The sequence below is a fragment of the Diabrotica undecimpunctata genome, chromosome 2 (genome assembly GCF_040954645.1).
Source record: "Diabrotica undecimpunctata isolate CICGRU chromosome 2, icDiaUnde3, whole genome shotgun sequence".
Taxonomy (NCBI): Eukaryota; Metazoa; Arthropoda; class Insecta; order Coleoptera; family Chrysomelidae; genus Diabrotica; species Diabrotica undecimpunctata.
The window spans coordinates 13750251-13772802 of NC_092804.1; the positions used below are offsets into that span (position 1 = coordinate 13750251).

Below are 22552 nucleotides of genomic sequence, written 5' to 3' on the forward strand. Positions count from 1 at the left end.
AGAAAACTACAGAGGTATAAACTTGTTGAATACTACTCTAAAACTTATAACTAAAATTTTACAAATGCTAATAAATCAGAGGATAAGTTTAGCAGATGAACAACAGGGTTTTCGTAGTAGAAAATCGTGTACAGAGGCATTATTAGTTATAAAGCAAATTACTGTAGACTCAAAGATGTAATCCATCTTCTGTATAATAGAGAAGTTTCTCTAAATATTATAAAAACTATCGAAAACATCTACCAAAACAACAAAATGTAAGTCAAAATAGATGAACAACTTACAGAACCTACAGAAATAGGCAGCGGAAGAAGATAAGAGGATTTATTGAGTCCCATGCTCTTAAATTTGATCATGGATGAAATCAGCAAAAGCGTTAACAAAGGAAGAGGATACATAATGGGAAACAAAGAAATAAAAATACTCTGTTACGCAGACGACTTAATATTGATAGCCCAAGATGGAGATAGTCTGCAAAGGCTGGTCCACAGATTTAACATAAGAGCAAAAGAGTTTAATATGACAATCTTATCTCGGAAAACTAAAACAATAGTAGTCAGCAAACAACCAACTAAATGTAAAATAGAAAAATAAAAATAAAAACTACTGGAAACAGCAGAGATGAGAGTACTGAAAAGAATTACAAGAAATACGCTGAGAGATCGAAAGAGAAGTGAAAACATTAGAATAAGATGTAACGTGCAGTATATAAATGAATGGACACAAAATAGAAAAAAGAATGGAATAGAGGTATTAATCCGCCAATGAACAAGCAAAATTGCTTATAAAGAGGAAGAAGAAGAAAAAGAGAGCATATTAGTCAAATTTATAGAAAGTTACTTAAATATGAATAGAAAATTTATAATGTAGAGTGTATAATTTGGTAATTTTAGAAAATAACAAAAGCATGAAGTATATCTATTAAATCAACAACATATTGACGATATCTACCACGGTGATCCTTGAATATTGTCATTAATTTTGCTTTTACCGTATCATTTGTAAACGAAATACAATTTTCTAGTATGCCAGCTCTGCATGATGAATTTTCTATCAGTCATCGTTGGAAAGTGTTCAGCCAAGTAGCTCAGATAAGATGCATTATCATATACTATGACAAAATTACTATCTACATTTTGGAGAATGTTCTCGAAGCACATTTTGAAGCATATGGAGTTCATGTCTTTATGATATTCGCCGGTTTTCTTCAATACAAAAACAAGTGCACCATTTTACAGAAAACCAGTATTACTGCCAATATGGGCGATAATTAGACGCTGGAACTTACCTGACGTGCTTACAGTCCTGTCAATAAACCTTCAACAAAGGCTCGTGCATTTGTTACTATTGTGTCTTGCCAAACTTTGGCGACTGTATGTCCGTTGTTAACCCAAGTCTTGTCGAGGTAATAAATTTTTTATTTTTCCGCACGATGTTTCCGAATGGGGCGTAGATAATTACGTCACGATAATATTATTTCCTCATTATCTGTTAAAATGTAATTTCGGCATCGTTTTATATATCGAAAGTTCTTGTTATGCTTTTTATAATAATTCTCGGATTATTTTAGGAAAATTATCGATTTCGCCTGTTACTATAGATTTGAAAGTTGGAGCCCCATTAAAAAAAAAATAATGTAGGTACAGTTCTGCGGAGGATATTTTTTTGGGCTTCATCCAACTTAACAGGTTTCCGTCCGAGCTTATTTATAGATGGAGGTTTCTATCGTCTCCGGTGTAATTAATAAACGTATGAAAAACTGATTGCAACTTGGTGCAAGTTTCCATGTTTTTTAATTTGTCCAACTATTGCGCAATATGGTGTAATATTGCGTAGTTGGCCGGTACGCTCTTATTGTGGCATTATCTTGAAGAGACAATGTCATTATGGTTTGATTAGGTGGTGGAAATAAAACACATTCTTTCTAAGAAGAAAAAAACTCAGCTTCAGAGTCTTAGAAAGATTCGAAGTCCTTCGAGCAAAGTGCTCTAGGGAGCTACCCTACACGGGTAAAACCATGAGTTAGACACTACTTCACTACTGACTCGAGATCCGAAAATGTCCCATATTTAAAGATAAATTAACTTTTATATGAAACTTTTTCATTTCTCAACCAATTTAATTTAATTATATGTTCCAGAAGGAAGGGCGATGAACATCGAAGTGCGTGATTGGTGGCACTTGATGACATTTCATGTCATCAGGTGCCTTTACAGCACGATCCTTTAATAAAAACACCCACCTTTAGTAAGATGTTTTTTAAACACTTCTATTCAATTTTTATAAATAATCTTGTTTATTCTATTTAGATACTAACCTATTGCTTTAGTATTATTGTGCCTAATTTACTTTTTGCTAACACAACATTATTACGTAGTGCTTTATATCGTGAGCTCGAACTAATTAGTGCAAAGTTTTTAGTAACATATTCTGTCCCATTTAAAGTTCATTAGCGGTTCGTAAATAGTTGCAATCAGCAACGCGAAAATTCCAAGAACAGCATGCAACTTGAATTTATTATAAGGTGTTGTCGCTTGTTCGTATTAAATTATTTCTTAATGAGGTATAATGTTTCTGTTCTAGGGAATATCGCGCAAATAATAGATGCCTTGATGTTTGATTTTTTCTAACAAAAGGTATATCTTTATTAACATTACTTTTCATTAAATATGTAAAACAAATTAGATCTATAGTATATCATAAACGGTTTATAATACATATGCCCATGATTGTAGAGTCGTACCTACTGAAGGTACTACAAGTACCTTCATTATTAGAGAATAATAGCATTTTAGTTTATTGATGATTAGTAAAATATGATTACAACAATTTTCAAGTAAATATCATTAAAATGGTTTATGTTTTCTTCACACGTTTTGCCATTTGACGCATTTTAAACTCTCCATCATTTTCTTTTTTTTTTTTAGTTTGAGTTTAGTATTTCTTGCACACTACAGTTTAGTCTCAAAAACTATTTAAAATCGATGGGATATGGATGAACTTGGAACGCGCTTATTTTCACGTATTATTTATTAGCTTTCGGGGGAAAATTATTTATAAAATCTGTTTAGAAAAATATTGTTTTTTAATAAAATAGGTGTGTGGTTTCTTTTTGTCCTAACGGCTTTAAAAGTTAAAAATAAATTCATTAAAAAAACAAAACATAATTATTCTAACAGAAACTTGTTGGAATTCTATATAAACACCTTAAAATTTCTATTTAGGCAAAAAATTTAGAGAAACAAAGGTTCAAATAATCCACTTTGATATGCCAAAGAATAAGCGAATCTATTAAACATACTTTCGTAATTTTGAGTTGATTGGGCGTAATGTTGGCACAATGTTGGACAATTTTCGCCTTTATCATCATAATCCAGCATTCATTTATCACGTCCACTAGTGGACATAGGCCTCCCTTAAACTCCTTCATTCTTTGCGATTTTGTGCTCTTTTTACGTAGAACTTTTAGGCTGTTATTTTTCTGTAGAGTACGTTTAACATTATCGGTTTTAAATTTCCTTAAATCTCTCCTTTCTATCTCTATATCTTCTATCTCCTTTCTCCTTTCTTTTAGGAAAGTGCACTCGGTGACTTTCTTGTAAGGTGTTTATGATGCAACTAATTAAGTCGTTAAGATCGTTCTCGGGGGTTTCATGCAGTAGTAGCGTATTATTGATATGTGCCTGATATTTAATGGGGTGTCCAGATACCATGAGATTTATTTTTAATGATTATATTTCTTTTTCTTTTTATATTGATGTTTACTTTCGCTCGTATCTTTCTGTGGTTACTGTTTGTAGTGAACTTGTTGAGTACTGTTACATCTTTAGTTATTTGTTTTTTGTCACTTATGATGTAATCGGTTTCGTTCCTTGTTTTACCGTTTGGACTTTCTTTTCTACCTTTTGCTTTGTGCGGTCAATTGGGGACAAATCTATTGATCTACGCCCTATACTCAAGAGCAACAATTAATAAATCTACTATTTCTCGAGTTAAGTGACTCTTCAAAATACAAAGTTAAAATGTGTATCTTTTCTTCAACTGTATACATCTTGATGTATTTACGAAATTATTTTATTTGAGAGAGTGAGACGAGACGTAATATTGCCAACTCCATTGAAATCTATTATAGTACGAGCTGGGAGATTAGTATATTATATTGGAAAAAAATGTAGTACAAGATATAAGAAATTTATTAAACACAAAATTCTAAATACGTAAAATTTTAATAATATTAAAAAAAGTAAAAGCAATTTTTTAAATCGTAATAAAATTTATACCAACTATTAGCCGAAATTGAGATCAAACTCAATATCATCATCTTCGTCCGATTTGTTAGAATCTTCGAACTTGTTTTATACGTGGCCATAGATCGATTGAACACATCCGAGATACATTTGCTTTGACATGTAAAAAGAACATCACCTCAAGAAGAAACATGATGCATATTATTCTAGAAGCACTAAAAATGTTAGATCATAGTGGTAATTATATTGAATAATAAAGGCGAGATATTTATTTGCCATTTTTTTATCGTAAGGGTGTCAATGGTGAAGCAAAGGCATCAGCCCTCGTATTAGGTCCACAAGTTTTTATATTCTTGCATTCATAATTTAGTTTTAATATTAGTTAATCGTAAATTTACTATATTTTCAGAATAATTATCAGAAACTTGGTTATATATTTATGATCTAGTCTCTAATATGTCATATATTATTAATCAATGATTGTATTTAAATACAGTTTCCCAAGCTATTTGGCTATATAATTTATATATTTATTGAAAAGCGAAGTCAAAAAGACAAACTCTTAATACGCTTGGAACAGCACCAACAGAAACTGCATTCCAAAAAATGTTTCTAGATAGTAAGTAGTACCTACTTTTTATACGGTTTTATTATTGCACATTGTCACCCATCAAATATATATATTCCCCATTCTTCTCTATGAATTACAATAAAAACTAAAATCTTAAAAATATTCCGAATTGACCTTCTAATTACTAATAATCAATCATACAATTTACAATCGTAGACTGAATAATTGTAAGACGCAGTACTTATTCCTGAATACGCAATCTTTAAAAATGGTTTAAAGTGCCGTCAGTGGTTATTCCATGCGGCAGTATCTTATCACCATATGGGATGTAAGGGCTGGTCAAAATATGGCCACTTATATACTCCCACGGTGCCTTACAGAGGGCCTTCGACTAGACTATTCGAAGTACCCTCTGCTTATCTTCCATCTTAGGTATTTCTTACACAGGAAATAAATGAAACTCGGTTTAGGAGGTGGGCAAGGCCCAGCCACAGAGTCTAAAATGTTCGTAGAACTGGAGCAGCGTCCCGACATCGGACTCCCAGGGTGCAGAGACCCTATTTGGGAGCCGAGACTAGACTGATCCGAGAGCACACATACACACATTAACACACGAGGTGATCAACCCTACCCCTAAGAACATGTGTATACCAATATAAGAGTGGGATCCACATGTTCAAAGATCAAACCGGTCACACCTCGCTAGCCGAGGTGGTACCTATCTGACCCCCAGGCTTTTCCTCCACCCCTTCTTAGCGTATGACTAACGTGAGGAGGCTTATAATCTTAGAGTTTACTTAAGGTACTTTGGATAATGAAGTACCTTCCGTTTTTAGTAATTGTGGTTATGCCACCTGACTGTAGGGGTAGCCTAAATGTCGGCTTTTCTCCCTATTTACTTTACTGATTCCATTTGATTCATCTTAACGTCGGGACTGAGGTCCCTAAAAAATTTCGTGTGTTCCGATCAGAGAGTCCCCAGCCGGGGCTAGCGGCTCTGTATATATATATATATATATATATATATATATATATATATATATATATATATATATATATATATTATTCTTAATTTGTTATTTAATTAGTATCTATATGTATCCGACATATAGTATTTTATCATTTTTCACTCGGTATATTAATTATCTCTGTTCTTTATGGCAATTAGCCACCGAAGCAGATGACATAATTCTCGGTTTTGCGGGTGATATTAACATCCGTCGCTGTTAGTTCGTTATTTTTATTCCGTTTTCCATATGATGGTGTTAGTAAGATGTGTTTTTTAATTTTTGTTAGTGATGTGGATTTATTAGCCAGTGAGCATTTTTATTATTTTTTCCCTATCTACTTATACTAATCCAAGAGCTGAAAAATGTCGCATATTTATTAGCATATTAATATTTATATGGCATTTTCAGATCTCTCAGCCAATAGAAAAATATAAAGATGTTCAAAGGCGGGGCGATGCGCATCAGGGTGCATATTAGTCCACGACTAAGGCACCAGGATGACAATTTAGAGCGGGTTGACGATCCAAGTGTACTTGGTTAAAGTCTGCTTGGACGTTGTACGCGCAACACTTGGAAGCTGCTTTGATCGTGTCACCTATTTATCTAAGTACACTTAGATAACCTGTATCAACAGGTGTTATCCAAGTTAAGTAGGACGCTGGCCAACTTCCTTGGATTCAAGTAGTGTGGTATTGTAAAATTAAAATGTCGTCGATGACGAAAAATCGAAAACGAGAAGTAAACACAAAAAGAGAATGATCTGAAAAGGAGAGTGTTAGATTGATGAAGTTATACGAAGCTAAGGAAGCAGTATGGAATGTACGGATGAAGGAATATAAAAATAAGGATGCTAGAAGTGCGGCATTTTTCTTTTTTATTCCTTTTTTCTGGACTTCAAACTCATGTATCAACATATCAGCAACCACTAGAACACCTTCCACAATCAGTTCCGCTATGTTTACAATAGTTATTTGACATTTAAGTCATTTAACCGTGGCAACCAACTTGGTATAAGTACGTTTGTACAAGTCCACTTGGACCAAGTTGGAATCCAACGATTCTTGAATCGTGTCAACCCGCCTTTAATTTCTGTGATGGTTTGAGCTCTTCAGTACTTAACGTAGTACAAACTAAGTGAAGAAGTTCTCATCCTTACAGAGTCCCTGACCATGATTGGCTCTTTGCTAGTTTCCCCTATATTTAATTTATGTATTTAGAATAGTCACTTGTTTCGAAGTCCTTTTCTGCGCTATCTCTTTTTGTCCTGTTTCCATTTTTTGTTGAGACGAAATTCTGACATCGTGCCAAGCCTATAATCGCCCATGGTTCGCCAGCTCTCTGGGGCATCTTTTGGGTAACACTTTTCTTCTTAGCATAAATAAATCTTTTGTTTTAGCTATTGCATACAGAACTCTGAAAACACACGACTATTGCAAATTGTTTTTGTGGATACCCAAAATATTACTTAAAACTATATTTTTGTGGCCAACAACAAAGAACTATAAACGAAATAGTACATTTGCTTGTATTGTAAGTGTATTAATAATGAGTTTTATAGAAATTGGATTATTTCTTAATTTACGTTCGGTAAAGTCAATACCAAAATTCACTTACCTTATGTCGTTAGTTATAGGAGCTTTTCAGGTAAGACAGTTTTTTACAATACTTTTTTTTATTAACTTATTAACCAACTATAAGCATAAATGTAAAAAGAAGTTGGTATATCCGAGAAAATCTTTTAAGAAGCAGGAGCAGATGTTGAAGCAGGAATTCGAATTAACGGAGAATGTATCAATAACATCAGATACGCGGATGACACAGTGGTATTCGCTGACAGTTATGAAGCCCTCCAGGAGTTAATGAATATAATCACTAAAGTTGTAGCGTTTTAAATTTTTCTTTTAACTACGAAATATTAATATGGTAAAAATTTCTAAAGACGCCCCTGTTTTGTCTGTTTGCAACGACGTTAAAATAATCGATAAAAGGCCTATTTTGTTTATCTCGTAGTAAAGAGGTATTAGCACTTTTTTATTTATATTTAAAATTCCCCATTTCGTACATTTTTTTGTCGTCGAACAACGATTTGTTTACATTCAGGCCCCAAATATCCCGGTTGAGAAGAGGTTCTTAGAAAAAATATTGCAAGTATTGTGCTTTTTCTCTCTGAGACGCATTAACTCCGGAAGAGATTCAAGGTTAATTTTCACAATTTGAAGTCGTAAGGAATTTGTGTGAGAAGCGTGGAGGGAGGTATTTTGTGGCTAGTTTTGAAAGACCGGCCGGCGAGGGGACAGTTGAGTTAAGGGAGTTGGTGAAGGAGATTCGACGATTCGAGTTGGAAGGGTGTGTGATATTTTTAATCACCAAGCCGGTAAATTTGTGTAATGGTTTAAGTTCCAAGACCGGTAAAACGTGATAATTACTCTCCGTAATATGACGGATTCGAATAGAGTAACCACTAGATTTGTGCAGTATACCGGAACCGAAGAAATTTTGGAAGGTGATTGTTAAGGATGTCCCACCGGCTTTGTTGTTGTTTGTTTGTTTGATACAGCCCCATTAGATCGTCGTTCCTAAATTGTGGAAATGGTTTCCTGTGTTAGAGTGGAGAATTTGCCTGTTTAGTTCTAACTCCAGAGATAGATAGCAAGTTGTTCAAAGTTAAGTGAAATAAGTGAAAATAAGGTAACATTCAATATATTCAATTTTTCCAAATTAGACAGACATTTGTTTGCTAAAAGTAATAATTGCTTTCACTTAAATTTAAGAATTGGTAATAATTAGAATTATTTTGTAAACTAAGTGTGGTTGCTGTCAATCTTTTGTTTTTTTTTTGTCATCAAAATTAAATGTGACATCTGACAGCTAACTCTAATTTGTTTTTGTTGTGACAATTTTTAATTTGCTTGTATAGAAAGATGTTTTATAGAAAAAGTTAAATCTTATATATTTTCATGAACAAGGATATCCTTCATTTTTAATTTAGCCATATTAATAAGATAACCTAGGAACCATTTCGAAGAATTTTGTAGCAATCTCCTTTGTTAACAGGCAACACATGTAAGTTTTTTTTGTAATTTTGTATTTTGCACCTTTTAATAATTTTTGTGCAATCTGTATGTTTGATAACTGTCTGTATGAGACAAAAATAAACGTTTTGATTTGTTTCTCTGATCCACTTTTTTATTTACTTTAGAAAAATCTCCTAACCTGTTTGTGTTTCTTTATTTTAGGAAGGAAGAAACTTTCTTTCTTCCAGCAGGAAGTTTTCTTCGAAGCGGTGTCCCCATTTAAATAGCTAGAGGTATTTCTTCTTGTCTTTGTTTCGTTTTTGTTCCAGGAGATTTACGTAAGTAACCCCTTTATTCCATTTTTTTTTAGCTGCCCAAATCCGAACCCTTGTCGTTCACTTATCCACGACTCCAGCTCTCCAACTAACCCCTGAGTGCCCGTTCGCATAGTAGCGTTTATTTTGCTTGCTCTATTTTCGCCCCCATAGTTTCTGTCCCCAATTTTCTAACCCCATAATCTTACCCTATGGTAAGCAAAATATTATCGTTACAAAGTGAGATATGGACTTTTACTGAACATTAAGAAAACAAATTGTATGATGATCTCTAAGAAGGAACAGCCAATTGAAAGAATCAGTGTGAATGGTCTACCAATAGAAACAGTTAAAACATACACCTAATTTGGTACGAAGATCAATAAAAGATCTGCATTTCAAAAAATGGCTAAGCTATTCAAATGCCACCATTTATCAATACCCATAAAAATTGGGTTTATCATCGTCATAAGTGGCTCCACAATCCGTTGTGGATCTTGGTCTGCTCACAAAGAAGTCGCCACTCCTGTCGATTCCTGGCAACTTCCCTCCAAAAATCAGGTTATTACGATGTTATATCTATACTGTTGTACGGAGTTGAGTCGTGGACTCTCACAGACGCTACCTATAAAAAAATTGAGGCTTTCCAAATGTGGCTTCATCGTCGAATCCTAAAAATATCCCATACGGACCACGTTATTAACCAAAACGTTTTATTAAGAATGCAAAAATGAAAAGAGTTGTTAACCACAATAAAAACAGAAAAAATCGAATACCTCAGTCACCTCATGACTAACAGTGAACGATATGGTTTGCTGCAATTATTTCTACAAGGAAATATAGAAGAAAACGAGGACCAGGAAGTTGGAGGATTTCCTGACTGAAAAATCTACCTATGTAGTTCAACACAACAACCACAAATCTTTTCAGAGCCGCAGTTTGCAAAATACAGATTGCCAAGATGATCGCCAACATTCGAAACGGATAGGCACTACAAGATGAAGAATATTAAGCACATACGCCAATTATATGCCCTTACCAATAAGATTCCAAGACCCTCACATAATTTTGTTTAATAGGTAAAGTTGTACAGGCTTTACAGTTTTGGTAAAAACAATACATACTGAACCATTTTGGTAAAATGGTTTAGTATGTATTGTTTGGCTCGTGTATCAGTATGGCCCGATGCGGACTATTTTATTTTGGTACAGTTTGTAAAATTAATTTGCCTTAATTAAATTTTTCTATATCCCAATCATTTATATTAACTACATCATATAAAACAATATATCTACAGTCCATCTAATTTACAAACCGTCGCACGTCATCGACGTCATAGCCCGTGACGTCACATGATACCAACACGAAATATTTAGGCGGTAGGTGTGTTCTTTTTAGAATCACTTTGCCGAGTACACTGGTATTACAGTCACTAGACATATTTTATTATATACGCGTAGAACTAATATTTAAAGATTTCTATTAATGTTAACTCAAAGAAATATACAATAATATGTTTCATTTAATTTGTATAAATGCATTATAAAGCGTTTTTATGAAGAACACTTGTTCGGAATACACTGTAACTGTAATCGAACGAAGGTGAAATTTTGGCATAAATTGGTAACACTTATTTAACAGTTGTGGTGTTGACACTTTTTGTACTTTATTATTTTAAATTTTAAAGTGAATACCTCTTGTTTAATATTTTTACCTATTTAATAAAATCTGTTCTTTTTAGAAGAAAATTAGTGTGTTTTATTTAAAAAATGTCACGTAAGAATTTAAATAGTCGTTGTAAAGAGTATAATAATAATTATGTGACCTATTTGATTTAAAATGGATTCGGGATTTTTTTATACTTTGGCAACTATGTCAACTTCGATCTCTGACGTAGATAATGACGTGCAACGGTTTATAAATTAGATGGACTCTATATAATTATTATATGTTATTTGTAATATACGAAGAGCGTTAACAGTTATTTACCACAGTATTTCCTGAAAATACTGGAGAAATATTAGTGCTAATTGTTGTGTTTTAGTCTATCTACAAAATACTTATCATTTGGTACAAAGCTGAGTATGTAAAAGACCTTGTAGACGATATAATGACCAATTTTTGGCCATACGATCTAATCGAAGGAAAGTTAAAAGAAGATATAAAAGGATTTTACCTCATTATTATTTTTATTCTGACACCTTTTCTAGGTGTTGGGTTATGTTGGGGAATTGGATTTCTTATACCACCTTATTTCTTTCGAAAGTTGCCATTTCCCATTGAGGTAAGTAAGATTTGTTTACGTATGCTACAACCTAATATTATTCAAAGCGGAAAAGAATAATAATTTTTCTTCTTCATATCCTTAAGAATTAAGTCTTAATTTTAGTTGACCATCACACGACAAATTAATAATTTTTTTTTGTTCAGTTACACTTAAAAGCTGGGTCGACAACTCAAGAAGAAAGGGATTGTGTATCCATTTAAATTTAGAATAACTTTCTGTGAATTACTCATAGTTGCTTGACTAATTTACCATAGTGAATCTTACACCGTAACAATACCTCATCATCATCATATAATGGGGGTCCTACGGCGATTGCCGCTTCCCGCATTTCAGCCTCCATCTTTTCCTATCTCTCCAATCTCCCTCTTCTAAACCTCTAGATTGCATTGTTTTTATAATTTCTCTTCTCCAGGAATTTGGTGGTCTTCCCCTTTTCCTTCCTTCTGGCGGAACATACATTAAGGCTTTCTTTGGCCACCGCTCCTCCTCCATTCTCATCACGTGACCATACCATTGTAATTGAATTCCTTGTGTTCTATCTGAAAGAGTATCTCTAATTACTGTACGGTTTCGTATTTCCTCATTCCTGATTATTTTCATTCTCGATACTCGACATGACCTTCTAAGATAATCCATTTCCACAACGTCTACTTTATCTCGTTCATTCTTTGTCATCGTCCAACATTCGGCACCATATGTGGTAATTGGTTCTACAATTGCTCTGTATACGCGAAGTTTGGTATGCATCTTTATTTTATTAGACCACAGTAATGAATTCAGTATTCGGATGCATTTTTTTCCTTGAGTTATTCGGTTGTGTACATCTATCTTAACTCTGCCATCTGCTGATATGATGCTTCCTAGATATTTATACTGGTTGCAGCCTTTTATGACTGCTTTTTCAAGCCTCAGATCTGTGGTATTTCAATACTTATAACTATTAATAATTTCATTATCCGTTAGAAAGCTTTTAAGTGTTTAGAAAATGGTGGAAAATGGTTTGGAAAATAAAAAGTTATTTTCAAGACTTGTTTTTACAAGTTAAAAATTCTTTATAAACGATCTAACCTTTTTAATAATAAAAAAGTGAGTTGTATGTTTACCTTGTAAACTCACATTCAAATCGTTTAGTCTGATAAATATATCACTGATATATATGCTAATTGGCACGACCAAATTTCGTCAGCAAACGTGTCTTTTAGTCCTTGATTTTGTTTAGCTATTAATATTTGAACTTCAAAACGGAGCTCAAATAACCGAGATAGCACGTTTACTCTTGAAAGCCACGTAGCTTCTGTATGCAGAAGCAAGTCTTTAAATTGCTTTAATTCTTGCCACAACGCCTCCATCTGCCCAAAGAACAGACAGGCTTCAGGGCAGGATATGGCACAAATGACCATTTGCAAACCATAAAGATCTTAATAGAAAAGTGCATCGAGTACAACATACCACTGGTTCTTGCATTTGTCGATTACGAAAAGGCTTTTGATTCTGTAGAGTTTGAAACAGTACTGGAAGCCCTAAATCAAAGCCGAATAGATTACAGGTACACGACACTAATCAAAAACATCTACGAGAACGCTACATCAAGTATACGACTACACGAAGACACAGAAAAATTCAGCTTAGGTCGAGGAGTTAGACAAGGAGACAATATTTCACCAAAATTGTTCACGGCAGCTGTAGAGTCAGTATTTAAGAACACTCAATGGCAAGGTATGGGCATCAATATAGATGGAGAAAGATTAAATCATCTAAGGTGGTTTGCAGATGATGTTGTATTAATCGCAGATAACTAACAGGATACAGTTTCTATGATACATTCGCTTAAAAGTCTGTCTAAAACAGCAGGATTAAAGATAAACTTTAAGAAAACTAAACTTATGACAAATCTCGTAATGAGTGGAAATATAACTATAGACAATAATACCCTACAACAAACTTCTTCTTAGAGTGCCATATCCCTACGGAACGTCGGCGACTACCATGCTTATAATATTGTTATACTGATCTCGGTCTTGCGCTACGTGTAGCAATTGGTCCGCTGTCAAACCTGTCCACTGCCGCAAATTCCTCAACCAAGAGAGTTTCTTCCATCCTATCCATTTCTTTCCTTCGATTTTACCGTTGAGAATTAGCCGAAGGAACTCATATCTTGGTCCACTGATTATATGTCCAAGATATTCTAGTTTACGCCTCTTAATAATATTTAATAGAGTTCGTTGATATCCCATTCTTCGAAGAACTTCTTCGTTTCTGGTTCTGCTAGTCCATGGAATTTTTAGTATCCTTCGATACAACCACATCTCAAACGCCTCGATTTTATTCATGATATCGGCGTTTAAAGTCCAAGTTTCACATCCATACAAACTACAACAAACAGACACTTACAAATATCTGGGACATGAGATCAAAATAAGTAGAGACCAATAACCAATGTGTTTTGCCTGTACATACTTATGGAGCAGAGACTTTAACACTCACGCAAAAATCTGCGAATAAACTCAGAGTTACACAACGAGCCATGGAACGTGCAATGCTGAACGTGAGCCTTCAAGACCACATAACAAACCAACAAATCAGGCAAAGATCTGGAGTTCAAGACGTCATTGAAAGAACCACGAAGTGCCACTTAAGTGGAACTGGACAGGGCACTTAGCCAGATCACAAGATGGATGGTGGACAAGACGTATTATGGAATGGAGGCCCAGAAACTATAAAAGAAGTCGAGGACGACCACTGACTAGATGAACCGATGATATAAAACTGTATCGGGAAACTAGCTACAAGCGGCCTAGTGTAGAGAACACTGGAAAAAACTGAGGGAGGCCTAAGTCAAGCAGTGGACGTGATGATGATGTGAAGAGACGTTCCTAAAGACTTTGGGAGTTGGACACAGAATGGTATAAAATTGGGTAAAAGAAAGCACTTACGGCTTACCTAATACATTGCGGCCAGAGAAGTGAAGAATCAATCCAAGTAACTATTGTAAAGGAATTTCTGAACATGCTTCCAAAAATGCCGTCTCACTATAGTAGATAGAATACAAGCAAATTATATCTAGAGCCTGTTTTTCTGAACATACATTATGTATATAGATTATATACAACTAGATGTCAAGAAATACAGTCCTCGCCTTTGAACCGAAAAACTTTCTCTAATATCATGAAAGATGAAAATATTTCATTGTTTAATGTAAAAAAATATCAATGCAATTTGTGTGCAAGCTATCATTAAGGAAATTTGGCAGAGGAACAGTGGCAGGAATATCAAAAACCTAGGAATCACGCTCGATCCGAAAAGAATGGATTTTCAAGCAATTAAGCTAGCACCATTTATAAATGCTAATGCTTTTTACGGCTGATGCATTACGGCTGATAAGATAGACATTGTGATATACTCTGATGGATGCACGGCTCAAAATCGTAATAAAGCCATGGCGAATGCATTATTAAACTTTAATATGCTCTATGGGGTTCGGGGTAGAAGTCATTAGAAGTTGGGCATACCCCAATGGAGGTAGATTCCGTACATGCCTGCATTGAGCGAAAATTAAAAAACAGAGAAATAAAACTTTCCAGTGACTATGTCAGTATAACAAAAGAAGCAAGAATACACCCATGGCTATATGAGGCAATCGCTTTACAATACAGTTTTTTTTAATTGCTCTTTTAATCCTGTAGGATGAATTATGGTTACACTGAGCATTCATGATGTTTGGACTCACTTACCTCATAGAATAAAAAAAATTGCACCTTTTAATACATATCCACCTTTATTCACTGAACCGTGCAAAATTTTAAAATTAAAATGGCTACACCTCAAAGAATTAAAGACAGCAATACCAGCTGATTGCCAAAGTTTTATGACAATTTGCCATTCATAAATTAAAATTAAAATATTTTTACACTTTAATTTTAATTACCATTTTTCAAATTTTTTCTCTATAATTTTTACTGATTAGTGTTTTAAATATTTTATAATTAATATAACCGACAAAGAAGGCTCTTATTTATAAATATTATGTATGTTTATATTGTTTAATGTATTTTTTGATAATAGCAGAGTGTCCTATCTGCGCAATAAGTGTAATTCATTAAGGCCTAAGTACTGTATAAAGATATAGCTACAAGACTGTATTGTACTTTATTATAAAATATACCAACTATGTGAAAAAGTACACCATGACTTATTTATTTTTCATTTTTTATTAAAAACCGCACAATAAAATAGTTTTTACTCTCTCCTGAAAAATTGCCCAATTACATAACCAAATTTTGGCGACTATCAGCGATTTTACAATTAGTGTTGCCAGCGTGACCAGCATTTCTACAATGCTCTCTTATTTTAGTTTTATAGTCACCTACTGAACTTGTAATTCAAAGTACTACTTTATTTTTTTGTGTTATGCGGTGCTGATTTTGGATGTATTTTTACGTTTTGCGCATCACCGCAAATAAATATAAATATGCTACAGTAGGCGCCATTTACGAAGATCCTTATTTTCGTACCGATTCGATCCGAGCGTCTTGTTTACATATCTATCCACGCTGTCAGTAGCGCAGCGGTAACTATTCAGTGCCGTTAAATATATAAAAATCATAATTACTCCATTGTCAACCTCTTCGGATACAATCCACATGCGCGAGGTTGAATCAGAGAACAACCGAACACAGAAAAGCGACAGTCCTTTGAAGTTATGTGGCCAAGCCGCCAATGACAGCTAACAACCAGAAAATTAATAGTCAGTGGGCATATCACACAATATAAATTCTTAAGAGCGTAGGCGCAAAATTTCGGGCCAATGTTTTTTAAATGCATTAATTTTTTTCGAATCCTGAAAAAACTAATAAGTATTTTTGAAAAATTTCAACGCAGAATGAAAGACTACATTATTACTGAGGGCCGAAAGTCCCTGAAAACACCTATAATGTTTATTTTAATAAGTTACAGGGGTGAAAAAAAAGAGAAAATTTAGTGTAATTTTTAATTTCAAATATCTCATTCAAAAAAACTTTTTGTTTATTCTAAGGGACTTTCGGCCCTCGGTAATAATGTAATCTTTCATTCTGTGTTTAAATTTTTCAAAAATATTTGTTAGTTTTCTCAGGATTCGAAAAAAATCATTGTATTTAAAAAGGATTGGCCCGAAATTTTGCGCCTGCGCTCTTAAGCGAAACAAAGAAATTACTAAAACTCTTAAAATTACAACAGAACAAGACTTCAAAATTGCAAAAACATGGTTGCAAATAAACAAACTTACATTAAATTATGAAAAACTAAATAGGTACTCATCTACTTTTTGCTATACCTATACAAAAGTTGTCTGCCAACTTTTAATTCGTTAAATATAAATAACAAAGATCATTGAAGGTACTGCGTCATTCGCCAATGTTTTTCTTTTATTTCCTTTTAAAATAACATTATCTTCAAAATGCAGTTCACAAATCCTATAATTATTATAAAGTGAATCCATTTTGAATAACAAATCTTCTCGTCTGCAAGCTTCTATCCACACTTTGGCACTACAAATTTTTAACAGAACAAATTTTAAACAAAGAACTTTTTCGGTATTTATAAATAATACTTTATTACTTACAACTATAAGAGTATTAGAATATTCTAAGTATATTGTAAGTTATGAAATATTTAACTTTTGTCAATATCTAATCTTAATAAATTTACAGTTTTCTCCTAAGTCACAAAAATGTCACTAAATATTGAGATATGCAACAAATAAAGTTTTAATATTTTTTATTTGTAATTCCCATTTAAAACTCCTAAATATTTTATGTACTTCGATCCATATATTTGATCTTTTTTATTTATATTTAACGAATTAAAAATTGGCAGACAACTTTTGTATATAGCAAAAAGTAGATGAGTACCTATTTAGTTTTTTCATAATTTAATTTAAGTTTGTTTATTTGCAACCATGTTTTTGCAATTTTGAAGTCTTGTTCTATTGTAATTTTAAGATTTCCCAATTATCGGTCTAATTATGTTTCCAACAATTTTTAGTTTGAGCATTTTAGTAATGTCTTTGTTTCGTTTAAGAGCGTAGGCGCAAAATTTTGGGCCAATGCTTTTTAACATTTTTTTGAATCCTGAGAAAACTAACAAATATTTTTGAAAAATTTAAACACAGAATGAAAGATTACATTATTACCGAGGGCCGAAAGTCCCTTAGAATAAACAAAAAGTTTTTTTGAATGAGATATTTGAAATTAAAAATCACACTAAATTTTCTCTTTTTTTTTTCACCCCTGTAACTTATTAAAATAAACATTATAAAAGTTTTCGGGGACTTTCGTCCATCAGCAATAATGTGGTCTTTCATTCTGCGTTTAAATTTTTCAAAAATACTTATTAGTTTTTTCAGGATTCGAAAAAAATAAATACATTTAAAAAACATTTGCCCGAAATTTTGCGCCTAAGCTCTTAAATAAAATATTCTCGTGTATAAAACCCTCTATATATTTTTATTTCCTAAAAATACTATATTCGTATTGTTGTCTTCGAGCGCACTGACGCCGGGCCACCATCTGTTGATTTTTTGACCTGAGCCTTCGGAGACTTGCGTCTTTCAATAAAAGAAATAGCACTGACACCAAATTTAATGTTTTCATTTTGAACTATCCCTTGGCAGACCAAAGTTTATTTTGTATAGCTCGGACAGACACGTCGGCGTCGGCTTACTGTTCGAAAGTCAAACCAATACTATTATGTAATAACTAATAATAATTACAAAGCAATAGTAATTACCTGTTATTATTCTTAGGAAATCTAAATAAACTTATTCCTTTTCCTGTCATAGATGAACATCCGCGAATCGCACAAATATATCCAGACATTTTAAATATAAATTAAACTTTTAACTATAAACTATAACTATAAACTTATATATTTAACTATAACTATAAACTATAACCTTTTAACTATAAATAAATTATATAAATGGTCAAATGCACTTGTTGTGTCGAGTATTTACCATAGACGCCTACGGACTATCGAAAACAACCAGAATTAAAGAATAAGCACGTGTTTTTGACAGTTACACAACCAGAATCGGGCATGCGTATACAAAAATGGTACACGCTTTTGGACCGTTGTGTCGCTTCTATGTGTTCGGTTTTTCTATGGTTGAATTTTCGAGGTGGAGCAGTACGGCAAGAGATAAGGGCGTCACACTCCTCCATAGATTCATATTGAAACGGACGCGATCCTTAATAAACCAGTATATTATGTAATAATAATATTTTACTCATATAATAACTATTTTTAGTACGGTTTTGATTGGAGCACAACACCAACATATGAAATCTTGTATACTATGCATGTACTTGGGTACCAAGTTATAATGGTATGTAGCATAATTGGAACTGATTGTCTGTTTATTAGCATTGGTGCTAGTGCCGTTACTCAGTATAGAATTCTGCATCAGTGTCTTTCTTCACTGAACAAAGAAGACATGGTAAATATTAATAATAAATTGGATAAAATTATGGATGGAGATCTGACTAGGTCGTATGACACAGTAAAAAAGTTTTTTGTTAGATGTTTAAAACACCACCAGTTGCTTTTAGAGTAAGTAGTATTATTTTTCTTTTAGAATATGATTTTACCATAGAAAAAATATACAATTAACTTTTTGCTAATTTATCCAACCTATGTTCTAAATTTTTAAGTAGAATTAAATTTAATTAGAACTAGAATTAAAACACATATGCAATAACAATAACCAGAATACATTACAAAGATAAAAGTTGAAAGCTTACAGGATAGCTCCACAAGATACCTATTTAAAAAAATATATCAGAAAGAAGAAGAAAGACATATATCACAGAAAGTCATGGAGTCGAAGAAAACTGGGCAAAAATTAAGTCTAATATTAACCATGGCCAAGGAAGTTTTTGGTGAAAGAAATATAAATAAAAATAAATCGTTACCATGGCGAAGAACCCAACAGTGGACGATTATGATGAATGATAATGATGAACGACTATTCAACAATTTATATTTCCCAGATTTATTGATTAATATAGTTAACATCCAGTAAACAAGAATAATCCAGTAAACGATAAAAAAGAGCCAATATGAGAATTATATTAATAAGTTTGAAAATTTAAACAAAGTCAGCAAACTTGTTCGATGTGTATAATTTTTTTATTTGAAGGATATTGGAAGCCTAAAGGACTTTTAAGGGTTGAAAAAAAAATTAAATTTTCGGTGATCTAGAAATAGTACGCTGGCATATATTGAATTAATAAACATTTGATATAAACTGGATTATCTGCCAATAATGCAATTCCAGGATCATGAGAAAAGGTACCATTGTGAGATAATTCATTATTACTTAGATAAGGCGTAACCTATTAACTTACAGTTCAAGAAACGAATAGTGTATTGCGGAATAGATCTGTCTTCTGCAAAGCAAAGTGGCTAGTACCACATTACGCAAACTGACATAACTCCATTTGACGGACTTTTTTAAACCAAATTTTATGGTGGTTTGACATAAAAATAGAAAAAAAAATTTTTGATACCAATATTTCAAAAATCGATTTTCCCCTTATGCTGGTTTGATTTCAAAGCAGAAGATTTGTTTAGCTGGTTTTTTTTTTATTAAACTGTGTATTAGAGAAGCATGTCCCATTATTCGGGTAGAGTGTTTATTTAGTGACTAACTGATAAGCTGTGATCAGAAAAACCACAAATAATTTTATTATTACACGATAGAAATAACTACATAACTTTTACACTTTACAGGGGTAAACTGGATAAAATAATATAATATAATAATAAGTGATGGATTCGACCGTTACTTGATAGAAAGCAATTTTATGTTCCGCTTTACGTTTGTTAAAAGTTCTACCAGTTTGACCGATGTAAGCTTTTAATAATAGAAAAACAGATTCTACATACACACTTCATCTTCTAGATCGTTATCAATCTTTTAATGAGTTCTCCCTCTTCTTCCTTCTTGTATGTAGGCTTCAAACCCTGTTTCCTCTTTTATATTAGTCTTTTATATTAGCCTCTTAAATTGTTTAAATTATTACACTATCTATTTCTTGGTCTGCCAATACTTCTTCGTCCATTTAGTGACTTATCTCGTGCAATTTGTACTATCCTATCCTCTGCCATTCTACTAATGTGTTCGTTACACTCCTGTTTTCGTTTTGTCACCCATCCATGTCGTTTTGTCTTCTTTATTGTATGCTCTTCTTATGTTTTCGCTTCTCTCCCTATCCAACAAACTTTTCCCTAATATTCGTCAGTGTATTTTCATCTTTGTTGTTTCTAGTAGTCGTTTCGTTTGTTTTAGATGTGCCTGGTCTTGTCTCCGCCGTGTGTATTAATATAGGTCTAATTGCTCTTTATAGATTCTTGTTTTTGTGTCTTGTCTTAGGTGTTTGTTTTTCCAGATTGTGTCATTAAGAGATCCCGCCGCTTTACTTGTTTTTAAGCTTTGTTGTCGCACTTCTTCAACATCTTCCTAACTAGTTATATTTATTATCAGGTATCTAAACCTTGCCTTTGTCAGGTCTATAAAACATAGGTATGCTGGTTTATTGTACTTGATGGTATTTTCTGTAATTTGTCTTAGTACAAATACGACGTCTGCAAGATCTTCCGGATCTGAATCCTTGTTGTTTATCTAATAAAGTTGTTAGTTTATTGATTTTGTTGGTTAAGACTTTTGTGGTAAGCTTAAGTGCGATGTTCAGTAGATTTATACCTCTATAATTGTTGGGGTCTTCTTTTAATGACGAATTTCAATTTCTTCACATCCAAAATAAAGGCCTTAAGCTATCTTTATTAGAATCTAAGGAAATTAACAAATTAAAAAACACAGACAAAATTCTGAATGACTAACTTGAGACAAACTACTCAGTTAAAGACTATAAAGTGTAAACACATACCAAAATTAGATCACGTGGTAAAGGCACTCTGTCGAAACAGTTGTAGTGATAAGATATTATAATAAATTTTGTGGCATTTTTGAAAGTCTTTTATTGTTATATAAATATAATAATAATTGAATAAATTTTATAAAACTATTATATTCAACAAAATTGGACTTAAATTGAATGCAAGTAAATCAAGATTTGTCATTATATAAACTCATTTTGCAGGTTTACTGGTAAACTTAATAATGTTTTTAGTTTAGTTGTATTGATACAATTGAGCTGCAGCGTTACTGGAATTTGCATTTCTGCTCTTCTAGTAACAAGGGTAAGTAGTTTAATATGTATTGTTGTATATATGTATATGTATGTTTATAATGTATTAATTTTTGATTCTTTCATTGTTTTCCTATTCTTTTATTTATTGATCAGTCTTTTTATTTATTATTCTCTCTCTTTAATTTATTACAAAAGGTTTATGATCATATTAAGTTCATTATCTGTTGAGGAAAAGTTAGAATAAGAAAGAATAGTTTATTTTAATTTTTAGCCAAATTTTTCTGCAGATTTGTTATTTTTAACATTTGTCTTGGTTGTTGCTTATTTAAACCAACTATTAATTTACTGCATAATTGGAAATCAGCTTTATTATGAGGTAAGTACGTTTATTGTAATCGTTTATTTAATTCACAGGCCGACAAAAAAAATAATTTATAACTTTTCTTACAAATTCTATGTATAAAAATCCTATGTATTTTATGGCGCTAAAAAAGAATCTGAAATTAGATTTTACGTATCATTCACAGTTTTCCCACGATATGATAATAGTTTATTCTACACAATAATTTGAAAAAGACAAACTACCGAAATACATTATTACAATAATACCTTTTATCTAATTCTTATCTTGTAAGAGTATAGGGCTGTACAATCATTTCAGGAGGCTATGCTTTTATATTTTCTTTCTCTTTTTTCTGTAAAACTTCTCAAGTAGCTTTTTCTTCTATGCAAGGCACTCTGTTGTTCTCGATGAAGTAACCAACAGTAATTACTCATTATGTTGGTGTTCCAACGTCCCTGGTATCGTTTCTTCATCTCCTTGATATCCTGGTGGAATCGTTTGCCTTGTTTTTTACTGACATTACCCAGATTTTCAGGAAAAGGCCAAGATGGTCATGTAAAAAATGCATTTTGAGGC

The 22552-nt window shown here is 32.7% G+C and overlaps 1 protein-coding gene and 1 long non-coding RNA gene across 2 annotated transcripts in view; one reads left to right on the forward strand and one right to left on the reverse strand.

Moving 5' to 3' along the window:
- The window catches only part of LOC140433617 (cell adhesion molecule Dscam1-like), a 757823-nt gene that overhangs the window by 633799 nt on the left and 101472 nt on the right, over window positions 1-22552 (reverse strand). The gene's annotated exons all lie outside the window — the stretch shown is intronic.
- On the forward strand, window positions 18953-21997 carry LOC140433200 (uncharacterized). The gene is made up of 3 exons (XR_011949886.1): window positions 18953-19030; window positions 21583-21682; window positions 21905-21997. It is a non-coding gene; the product is annotated as an uncharacterized lncRNA (long non-coding RNA).